Here is a 10,460-nt window from a genome sequence, read left to right on the forward strand (position 1 = left end):
AAATTTTCGTAATTTTAATTAAAATTCTGGAAAAATTCTAATTAAAATTTTAATGAAAAATAAAAATTCAGGAAAATATTTAAAAAAATTCGAAATTTTCGAAAAAATTAAAAAGATTAATCATTTTTAAAAAAAATGAAATTTTTGAAATTTTCATTAGTGTTTTTCGAAATTTTCATTAGTATATATGTCGAGCTTAGGTTTTTTCAGTGTATTTTTCGAAATTTTCAATAGTATTTTTTCCGGGAAAATTTTCATTAGTATTTTTTCCGGGAAATTTTCATTATGTGTATTCCGGTTTACAAAAAATTATGTGTATTCCGGTTTGTAAATACACAAAAAATTATGTGTATTCCGGTTTATAAATACACAAAAATTCCCGGAAAAAATACTAATGAAAATTTCTAAAATTTTTAAATATTTTCCAGAATTTTCAATTTTCCAGAATTCCGTTTTCAAATTTTCCAGATATTTTCGAAATTTTTTAAATTTTTCCAATTTTAAATTTTTTTTAATACTAATGAATTTTCAATTTTTCATTTTTTTAATCATTTTTTATTTTTATTAATTTTTCCTGAATTTTTAAAATTTTTCCGTATTTTTTCAGATTTTTTTAAAATTTTCCAGAATTTTTAAATTTTTTCCGTATTTTTTCAATTATTTTTCATTTTTATTAATTTTTCAATTTTCCACAATTTTTATTTATTTTTTAATTACAAAATAAAAAAAATATTAAAAAATACAAAAATGCATCCACGTCAGCGTTGACTGGGTCAAAATTGGGCTAGGGGGCCAAAATTGCAACAGAAAGTAAACTTAGGGGGCTTGGAAATAGTTATTTTTTTTAGGGGACCAAAATCACAACTTTGGGAAACTTAGGGGGCCAAAAGTGTAATTAAGTCTAAAAAAAATCCAAATTTTGATATAAATTTAGTGAGAAATTATTATTGAACAAAATTTACTAGATTTTAGCTCAAAATAAATTTTAGGTTTAGATATAAATAATAGACGTATTGAGCATTCATATGATGCATCGTTTCTCTAAATCCTTGCCAAAGATGTCGTCTTCCTCACATAAAAAGAGAAGGTTGAGGAAATCTTTCCGGCGGTCAATTCCCACGATAGATAGGATTAGCGACTTGCCGGATTCAATTCTGTGTCACATACTCTATTTTCTTCCAACCAAACTTGCTGCAACCACAAGTGTCCTTTCAAAGAGATGGAAACGGTTGTGGCTCTCGGTTTTAGCTTTCGACTTTGACCCTAGCGGCTTCAAAACTTCTGATCTCTTTCTCCGTGTAGTTTACTCAACGATATATCGACGAGACATCAAACTACCAATCCATTCGTTTCACTTCAAGTCTCGTAGTTGTCTCATCCAAAAGGATGTCAATCAATTTGTGTACCATGTACTGCAACGTGGAATACAAAACTTGTACCTCAATCTGTGTAAGAGTTGTCGCTATTTAATTAAATTACCTGCTACTATTTTTAGTTGTAGAACACTAAAGGTTCTTAAGTTGAGAAACTTAACGGTGGGAGATATTTCTCAAGTGGATTTATATTTACCTAGTCTTAAAACTCCCCATTTGCACAAGGTTGATTTTGGATCTCATGAACATCTGATAAAGCTTTTATTAAGCTGTCCTATTCTAGAGGATTTGGAAACAACTAAACGTTGCTTTACGTTCGGTATGAGTAACCGTTTTTTGGTGGACTTTATAACCTTACCTAATATAATCTAGGCAAGGATTAATGAATTCATTATTCCACTTAGTATGGTTTGTAAAGCAGAGAACTTACGTGTCGAAAAAGTGGTATGTATATCGTGGTGCTAACTCCTAAATAAACCTTTAATAAAATTGTGATTTCGCACTATACATATTTTAATTGTGTCTTGTGTGACTCATGCAGTGTATGTTGACATGTTGTATGGAACTTCCCATGTTTCAGAGTCTGACTCACCTGGAGCTTAGCTTATATTCTCAAGTTTTGTATCCGAGGTGGGAGTGGTTGTTGGGAATGCTCATACATTCTCCCAGACTACAAAATCTTACCATCCAGGTTTTGTAGATACTATTTAGAATTTTTTTTTCTTCTTAACTCTTTTTTTTGGGTGAATCTTTTCTTTACTTTTTTTTTGGTGCATTTTTCCTTATATTAAAACTCTAATTCTATGTATTTTAATTTGCAAAAGAAAAAAAATGTGAATTGTTGGCAGGATAATAAGGCTATAGAAAAGGCAATTGATGAATGTTGGAAGGATCCACCAATAGTTCCGGAATGTCTTTCATCACAGCTCAAAACATGTCACATTAGAGTTTACAAAGGCACAAAATATGATCTTAAATTTGCAAAATATATTATGGAGAACTCGAAAGTACTAGAAACTATGACAATTAATAGTATACGTTCCCTAGATATGAATGTGAAGTACCAATTGTTAATGAAACTATCTTCATATACAAGAGGCTCTACGACATGTAAACTTTTATTTGATTGATCACGGCTTGGCCGTATCAGTTCTATCTTTTACGGCATAGAGATTTTTCAAATTTATACTGTCTTTCAAGTAACTAGTTGTTTCTACATCCTCTTAACACTATTTTGTTATTGGCCTTTTGTTTTTAATTTGAAATTAGGAGTTATATCAATGTATATCATTTTCCATCAGTTGTTTTACATTATTAAAGTGTGTGATATACGAATTTGTGTTTTGTAAGTTTGCCACTGGTATATTTTATCAAGCATGTAGTTCAATGCTAGAAAAGAAACTTTTCTTTTTTAAGCTCTTTTCACAAAATTATGACTCTGCACATGATATCCCATCTACTAGATAGTAATGGAATGTCTTCATGACACTATAAACTAATAGATGAGGAAACAATAGTGAAATGCAGTTTGTAGAGTGAGATAAGTGTTGAGTGCAGGCTAACTAGGTGTTTACCTTAATTCTTACCTATGAGTAGGAGCTTAGCTTCTTGGAGTTGGAGGAGGCCATAGAATCTGTCTGGATAAAAGATTTGAGTGGAATGGCTGTGAGATTAAAGGGATATTCATAAATCATGAAGCAATAAGCAAGGTTAATAGAAGAGCTTTTCATTGGTGAGATTAAATGAATTAGAATGTACGTTTGTTGGCAATAGAAGACTCCTTAAGTTTGTTAGCCGACGTGCCAGAATGATTTATAGTTTTTATTTTATGTTTTTGATTGGAGATTATTGCAAGAAAGATTAGGAATACGGTCTTGAATTGGTAAAGAGTTATAGACATGCATATGGCCACTGCAGTTTTCATATGCAGATTAAAAGTTGAACTTTGATGGGCATTAAATAAAAAAAGAATTTGGAGGTATCCTTAATATATATGTCGCGTCATTTTTGGGAGGTCAAGCCATTTTATTAGCATTTGACTCACTATTTTTTTTCACGACTGAACTTTTAATTTTTTCAAAAGAAAGTGGAAAAAGGTTCAAACACCACGTTTTTAAAGATTAAGGGTTCGGGGGTTGGTTATTAGCACCCTTTATGTCGTAGTACTCTAAGAGAACCTCTTGATGTTATTTAACTTTTGTGCTTAAACTTGCTTGCTCTTTAAAAGAAGGAATTAAAGTGATAAAAGAAAAGGAACATTTTTAATTATATTTTTTATTGATTTGGAAGGACGAGTGTCCTTTGCCTACGTACCCGTGAATGATCAAAACCTCGTAGTTCGGGGTAGAAATTGATGTTTGATTGTTTTTTTGTATTTTTTATGGGTTTTAAAAAAAGGTTTTAAAAATAAAAAGCCAAGTGGCAAATGAGAATTGGTTTGTATTTTTTTATATTGAAAGAAAGTAGACTCAAAGTAGAATTAAAATTGATTTGAAATTTGATTAAAAAAGAAAATAAAAAAAATTATCACTTGATTTTAGATCAAGGTTTGTTATGAAAATATTTTTTGTGATTTTGATTATTTGCATGTTTTTGTTATTTTTGAATAATGTATGAAAATTAAACTTAACGAAGCAATAAAAATAAAAGCGTGTGGATTTCTGTAGCGACGTTGAATCACCACATAATCCCTGACCTAATTATTTTGCATTTTTGGATATATAAAGCGGTAAAGAAAATAAAAGACACACTCACACACACGCTTTTTTCTCATTTATATTTGTACAATTGACCATAAATACATTCTATATCTTATGCGATAAAAATAAATGACGAAAAAAATAAATATGCATGAATAACCAATAAAGATGCAGAATAATAAACATATACTAATAAAAATGCATGAGAAATAAAAATAAAATGCTTAAAGAAAATAAAAAATGCATGAAAGAAATGAAAATGAGATGCAGGGGGTGTAAACATGAAATAAGGGGGGTTCAGGAATTAAAAAAACAAAAAAACAGAGAAATTAATGAAATGGGCCAAAGCGCAAGGCCCAGTTGAGAATTGGGCTTTAAAGCAGACCGGTTTGGGGGGACCAGTTCGGTTTGGGGAGAACCGGACCGGTTTTCTGCTATATATACGGTAACCGGACCGATTTTCTGCTATATATACGGTATGCCGGTTTTTTCTCATTTTTTCTTTCCCTCTCTCTCTACCTTAGAGAGAGAAGCTCTCTTCTCTCTCCTTCTTACGTCTTCTTCTCCGGCGAGAAAAGTGGTGGCCGGAATGAATTCTGTCGCGGTGGCCGACGAGTTTTCACGGCGGCCCACCGCGCCGGAGTTAAAAACTCCTCTTTTATTTTTTTGGTTCTTTCTACTCCTTTTCACTCACTCTTTCTGATTTTAAACTCAAATTCTTTTAAAACCAAATGGTTCGACCTAGATCTAAAAGGAAAGAAATACTACCTTTTGTAAATTTTTCTTGGTCCGGTTTTGGTTCGGCTATGGTGTTCCGGCTTGCGAGGTGAATCAGTTTTGATTGCTATTGGTTTTTTTTGGTGTATATTGTCTGTATGTGTGTGTGATTAGACTGTGTCGAATGTCTGAGATGAGGATTTGAATGGCTATAGGCTACAGTTTTGTGAGGTTTGTGATGGCTTGAGTGTTGGTTCGTTGATGGAATGGTTCGGATTGGATATGCGTATGCGTTGATGTGGTTTGGAATGGATTCTGGTGACTTGGTGTAACTGTAATGCTGTTTGTGTGATATTGTTCGTCTGGAATTTTGTGTTTTTAATTGCAGGTTTGTTGTGTGAAATTCGGCTTGTTTGTGTTGTTTTTGGCTGGAAAAAATTCTCTCCTTTTGCTATGTGTCTGGCATGATCTTATAGTGAGGGATTGAGACATGTAGTCTGTTAAAGCAGTAACAGAGACTGCCTTGGCTTAGGTAGAAGGGGACATGACAGGCTGTTGTGAGTTGGCCTGGATATTTTCGGACTAAATTCTGGATTTTTATGGATATAAAAATAAACAAATAATAATAATACTAAATAAATAAAAAAAATAGAAGGACTAAAATAAAAATAAAAATGAGATAAAAAATAAAATTTAAAAATTAATTTAAAATTAATTAACTAAAAGAAATTTAAATAAAAGATAAAAACTAAAAGTAAAAAAAAATAAAAATTGAGAGAAGAGGGTCCGACTCGGAACCAAATATGAGGTATTTTAAAATACCTCCTTCCCGAATTTTTTACTGAAAAGACTGAGATCGGTCGGGGTTAAAGGACACGTGTTAGTGATATTTCAGGTCAAAAATTGGCGTATCACAATATGTGATGGAATTAGGTGGGGTGCTGGTTTTTTATGGAACAATGAGATGTTTATATGTCTAAATTGTGGATTATATAGATCAGGATTTCCTTGAGCCTACTCATGTACCTATTTGTTTTGAGAAAATTACTTTTTTGACAAAGAATACTTCCTATTGACACATGGAAATGACCTTTTTGCCCCCAGCGGCTGTTAACTACCGTTGGAAGATCCGCCGGCAGTTAACTACCGCTGGCTCCTCCAGAGGTAGTTAACTACCTCTGGCTTTGCTGCTTTTTATTGTGATTTTACGCGTTTCGGTCGAAAAATCAAAATAAATCGAAACTTATTCAGAATTTCACAAAACTTTACAGGCCCTCTATATATATTTTTTTAGAGTTGTCTGCAAAAAACCAGATCAAAATTCAATTTCTAGGTCGACGTTTTGATGTTTTGGTTTCTTGAGTTATTGGCACATTAAAAATTAATATTTAATCCATCCGTTGTCGAAAAATTCTAATTTTTTGTGGGAAATGTTTTTTTTTATGTTCTTAATATGTGTACAAAAAATAATGAAAAAATTCAACCTCTATATAACTTTTTCGGACGCGCAGTTGGAAAAATATTGCAACTTTAAGCGTTTCAGTAAAAAAATTCAAAATAAACTAAGGATTATTCGAAATACTAAGAAAATTTGCAGATCCTCTATATGTATTTTTATAGAGGTGTATGCAAAAAAAACAGCTCAAAATTCTATTTTTAGGTTGATGTTTTCGTGTCTTAAATTTTAGGCGCGTTAAAAATTCATATTTAATCCGTCCCTTGTCTAAAAATTAAATTTTTTTGTGGGAGATGTTATTTTTTTGTTCTAAACATGAGTGCAAAAAAGCGTGAAAAAGTTCAACCTCTAGGACCGGACTCGCACTTGAAAAAAATTGCGATTTTGCATGGTTCGGTCGAAAAATCAAAATAAATCGAGAATTAGTCGAAATTCTACGAAACTTTATAGACACCTCTATAAAAATAAATAGAGATGATGTACAAAGTTTTGTAACATTTCGAATAAGTGTCGATTTTTTTTTTATTTTTTCAATTGCGATTTTGCGCGTTTCGGTCGAAAAAATAAAAAAAATCGAGACTTATTCAGAATTGTACGAAACTTTGCACATCATCTATATGTATTTTTATAGTGGTGTCTGTAAAGTTTCGTAGAATTTTGAATAAGTTTCGATTTATTTTGATTTTTCGACTGAAACGCGTAAAATCACAATAGAAAGCAGCAAAGTCAGAGGTAGTTAACTACCTCTAGAGGAGCCATCGGTAGTTAACTACCTCTGAAGGAGCCAGCGGCAGTTAACTGCCGGCGGATCTTCCAGCGGTAGCTAACAACCGCTGGGGGCAAAAAGGTCATTTTCATGTGTCAATAGGAAGTATTCTTTGTCAAAAAAGCAATTTTCTTGTTTTGAAATAACAAAAGAAAAGGTTCTACTAAATAATATCTGAATCTCACAATTTAGAATCAATGAAAAAGAGTGTATTAAAAGCATGTGTTAGAGAGTGTATTATTAATATATTTTTCTTAATCCAAATGCACAAAAGCAATTTGATTGTCTCTTCCATTTATTTTTGCTAATTAAAGATTTTTTGCCAGTTATTAGTATTCATCTCTTTCTCTGGTTAAATGTTGTCATCCCTCTTTTTCACAATTTGACCATCTGAAAAATATGAAAACAGTGTTTCAATTTCTAATTCTACAAGGGAGCAGGGTTTTCGAAAGAGATCCGTGACCGTGATCTAGGCTGCAACATCAAAGATTTTATGTTTATATGATTGCAACGCAGCCGGTAATGAGGCCGCATAAGCCTTAATTCTCTAAAATATCAACGATTGTAGTGCAGCAGGAACCTCTATTTAAAACCAACTTTGCAAGGCATGACAATTAGGTAACACCTTTCATGACAACAACATAACAATTTACTAATCATAAAATTTACATATAATCATTCACTTACCTTCCAATCTTGACATCCCCATAATTTTTTACCTATGTTTGGCCCCATTTTTTTATATTATGCGAAGAAGATATGGTTCTTTACACCGACACTCTGGATTACCTTCCACCTTGCATCTACCACTTGAAGTAAAGAACATGTAATATGGTTATGAGAATTTGAAAAATTGGGGTGAAATGATGTCATGATTTACTGCAATTGGGCAACAATGGGGTTAGAATTTTCAATTTTGACGAAGAATTTGGTGAAGTAATGAAGGGCATCGGTTGTTCAAAATGCATCTTTTTATGCCAAGTTACACACTTAAGTAACAACATTGTAATATCCCGCTTGTCAGTATCGGAATATTACCCGTCAGACGCGTCAGAGGACAAATGTTCATGGAAAGTAAGGGTAATGGAAATGTCTATTAATGGCATAAGTCAGGTATGAGCTAGATATCAGAGATTAAGTGTTACAGAACGTCAAGTACGACGGAAGATGTTTTTATGAAATATCAGTCAAGCAGGGGTTTATGTATCAGTGTCAGGTTAAGCGCAACCAATACGAATGGCATTTAAGTAATCTAGCACAAGGGAATATATAAGTGATTTTGGGGGTGGAAACCTCATAATTTCTTCTTCTTTCTCTCTCTAGGTTTTGAGAGAAAGAGTTCTCTCCTCCTTCTCTCTACCATGCGCCCTCCCTCTCTCCTTTAATCATCCAAACTTTCTCCCAATCATGATCAAGCAAGGATTATGTTAGCTTAGCAAGTAAGAACACATGAAGGAAAGGATTAAAGCATGGTTTGGTGGAAAAGGCAAGAATCAAGGATGAAGCCAAAAGCTAGGGTTTGAGCTTGATGCTTGAGGAATTGCAAGAAACTTGTTTAGGTGAGTTCCATAGTTAGATTACCTACCTTTGGGTTTGTATAATCTTGTGAAAAAATCATGAATTATGTTAGTTTATACAACTAGGGTTTTAGTACCCCTTTGTGTCAATTATGAGCAAATATTGTTAATTGTTGCCATGCACATGTTATATAACATTTTTATGATGTATTGGATGATTGGGTTGCATTAGATCACTTGGAACTTGAGATTTTAAGCCAAAATACGATTTCTGCACTTCTGGACTGATGGCAGCACACTTAAGCGTCCACAACACGCTCAAGCGTCCAAAATGTCGTAGCTACTGAACTGCACGCTTGGAGCATGCTTAAGCGTCCTCCCAAGCGTCCATAGCACGCTCAAGCGTCCTCAGCACGCTTCAGCGTCAGCTCCCAGACAGCTTTAGACAGCACTTTTGACAGCTTTAGACAACACTTTTGAAAATGTTCTGGTAGGTCTAGAAATGTAGTTCGAGCCCCGTTTCTTGCAAAATTTTATTGAAATATGAATCCCTCAATTCCAAGTGTCTAAAATACAATTCCAAACAAGGTTTTAAACAAGGGTAAGGCATGGTAATTTGTTAACAATGCTTGTAGATAAATGATACGCAAGAATGATATGTTATGCAATATGTTCGGGTAGTGATGAACTAAGAAGGGAATGTGCATAGAGCCTCGACATAGTTGTTGAGAACTAGAAAGATAGCATGTTTCCCTAAGTATGGCAAGTTTAGGAATATGAATGCCTATGTAAGTAAGACGTGAAGTATATTCTCTTCGCATATGATCAAGTATGATATAGCAAGCATATAGTTTACCTCTAGATGGATCGTATAGGAATTCGAGGTAAAAGAGATAGCATGTATAGATTTAATACTCATGCATTTATAGACCAATACGTTATTAAAGCTATGAAGCGATTAGTTATCTATTCACAAGAAAACTTTAACAAGATGTAGTGGTCGTGTCTCTTGTGTTCCACCCTAGGTTGGCTCAAGGGGTTTCCACTAGGTGAAACAGGGTTAGCCGTAAGGATCCCGCACGTCACTGCAGGAGTGTCGTTGGTTATACCTTAGACAGGTTTCCATCGGTTAGATAGGGATTGCGCTCGGGGTTACTCCACTCGGGGCTTTCCGTAAAATGAACTCAGATAATATTTGTTTGTTAAACGCTAATCTAATGAACCTGACTATGCATATTTATTGGACATGTTTATGTTATGTCATAGAGCCTTAACGTAGATCGTCAAGAATTAGTAGAGCCTTGGCGTAGATCGTCAAGAACTAGTAAAATAGCAAGATAGAATATGTTGTTAGACACAACGTAAGTATGCATAGAGCAAATAGAGAAAGGTTGCCGACGACGATCTTAGGTTCCCCTAATCGTCCAGTTTAGAATCGTGTCATGATTATGTTATGTTTAGACCTTGATACGTAGAGCGTATTCTTGGCAATGCGGTTTTAGATTCCCCTTGACCAGTAGAAGAGAGGCCTATAACAGGTTAAGATGAGGCTATGACGGCCCTAGTATGCACGACCGTCTAAGTATGCAAGTCCCCACACACGTATAATCAACCGACAGGTTGTATTGTAGACATGTGGTGACCGTAGGATTCCCCAGAGGTTACCTATAGCCTAGGATTAGGTGGAACTCACTGAGACATTATGTCTCACCCCAATCCTTATTTGTTTCAGATTAACAGGTTGATTTAGCAAGCTAGTAGCTGAATGGATGTTTCAGCAAGTGTTCATTCGTACCCGCTGCAGGACGTCAGGGATTTCAAGGATGCATTTTCTATATTTTGGAACAGTAGCAGAGTTTATTTGATTGTACGAACGCTCATTGTTGTATTAAATATTCATTCAAAGTTTAGCAGTTGTAAATTTTTAATGTA

At 33.8% G+C, this 10,460-nt stretch overlaps 1 pseudogene across 1 annotated transcript; it reads left to right on the forward strand.

Annotated features, from left to right (window-relative positions):
- The first annotated feature begins 1,058 nt into the window (after positions 1-1,058).
- On the forward strand, positions 1,059-3,229 carry LOC146916119 (F-box/FBD/LRR-repeat protein At4g26340-like; annotated as a pseudogene). The gene is made up of 3 exons (XR_015013712.1): positions 1,059-1,817; positions 1,915-2,064; positions 2,222-3,229. The product of XR_015013712.1 is annotated as an F-box/FBD/LRR-repeat protein At4g26340-like (transcript).
- The last annotated feature ends 7,231 nt before the right edge of the window (positions 3,230-10,460 follow it).

The sequence above is a fragment of the Medicago sativa genome, chromosome 6, assembly GCF_051527215.1.
Source record: "Medicago sativa cultivar Bolivia chromosome 6, Bolivia_mono, whole genome shotgun sequence".
In the NCBI taxonomy this organism is placed as follows: domain Eukaryota; kingdom Viridiplantae; phylum Streptophyta; class Magnoliopsida; order Fabales; family Fabaceae; genus Medicago; species Medicago sativa.